Raw genomic sequence first — 1,721 nt, 5'->3', positions numbered from 1 at the left:
GTCCTCATAAAGTATTTAGATAATGCCTGGCAATATATGGTCATGTGGGCTAAGACAGTGTGTGTGTGTGTGTGTGTGTGTGTGTGTGTGTGTGTGTGTGTCTATCTGTCTGTCTGTCTGTCTGTCTGTCTCTCTCTCTCTCTCTTCATTTCCTCCTCCCCCCACCCTCCCCATTACTGTGTTGCATGAGTAATAAAAACCCAGAGACAGATATTGGGGCTCAACCTGAAGATCAGAAAAGCCAAGCAGCCAGCTACTGGCTCTTACCTCTACCTCAAACCGAAATGGCGATCCTGTCTCCACGAATCTTTAGAACGAGACTGAGGTGAGCTTCAGGCAAGCTCTATTTCTTAAAATACAAAGGAAATACCACTACATGACTGGGCTGAAACTGCCTTCTTCCTGACTTCGGCATATCCACACTTCCTTACTGACATCTTTTTCCAGGCTAGCGCCAGTGTGATTTCTTTCTAGAAACAAGTCTCCTGCTTTAGCCTGTGGTGAGCCGGGGTTACAGCTTGTACCACAATGCTTGCCTTAGAAGGATTCTTAGGTAGAAAGTGACAGTCAGAGTCTAGAATAATCACATTAGTAATAGCACTAGAAATATATACATACATGCATACACACACACACACACACACACACACACACACACACACTGGTCTGACAGGATGGCTCAACAGATAAGGTGGCTTGCTGCCAACCTGCCAACCTAAGTTCAGTCCTCAGGACTCACCTGATGAAAGGAGAGACCTGACTACCACAAGTTGTCCTCTGAAAAAGAAAGAAAAGCTGGGTGGTGATGGCACACGCCTGTAATCCCAGCACTCAAGAAGCAGAGGCATGTGACCTCTGAGTTGGAGGCCAGCCTGGTCTACAGAGTGAATTCCAGACAGCCAGGGCCACAAAGAGAAACCTTGTCTTGGAAGGAGGGGGTAGAGGGGAGGTGTCCTCCGACTTCCCCATGTGGTCTGTGGCCTGGGCATGACCACACATACACACACACACACACGCAATAAATAAGTGTATCTAAAAATACTCATATGGAGCTTACTGTCTTCTAGGGAAAAGCCATACTTCTTAGCATCTATAAACCTTTTACTGTCTGACCCTCTGACCTCATTTGACTCCTTTGCCCGCGCACGAAAAGATACCCTCCTGAGGGTGAGGTGGTTGTAAACACAGTCTGAGTCCAAATCCCCAGCATCAAGGAGTTCATCAATTAATATCACTGTCTGGCTAATTGTTGCTAATTGTTGGATATTGACATGACTACAGACACTCTCATTAAATAAATTTGTTATATGTAAATTATACAAATGACTTGGTGCAACATCTAGGAAAGGAGGGGAGGTGGGGGAGGGGAAACTGCAGTCGGGATGTAGAAATAATTACATTAAAAAAAATCTCAGAAATCTGTGGGGGATGTCTGTCTGTCTGTGTGTGTCTGTGTGTGTGTGTCTGTGCGTGTCTGTGCGTGTATGTGTGTGTGTGTCTGTGTGTGTCTGTGCGTGTATGTGTGTGTGTGTCTGTGTCTGTGTCTGTGTATCTGTGTCTGTGTGTGTGTGTGTGTCTGTGCGTGTCTGCGTGTGTGTGTCTGTGTGTCTGTGTCTGTGTGTCTGTGTGTGTCTGTGTGTGTGTTTGAGCAGGGAAGTCTTCCCAGACCACAGCAGGGACAATATGACTCTTTTTCAAAAGCACAAAGCTGATCCACCACA

This window comes from Microtus ochrogaster, chromosome 10 (genome assembly GCF_000317375.1).
Source record: "Microtus ochrogaster isolate Prairie Vole_2 chromosome 10, MicOch1.0, whole genome shotgun sequence".
NCBI lineage: Eukaryota > Metazoa > Chordata > Mammalia > Rodentia > Cricetidae > Microtus > Microtus ochrogaster.
Note: the sequence above shows the minus strand (reverse complement) of the source record.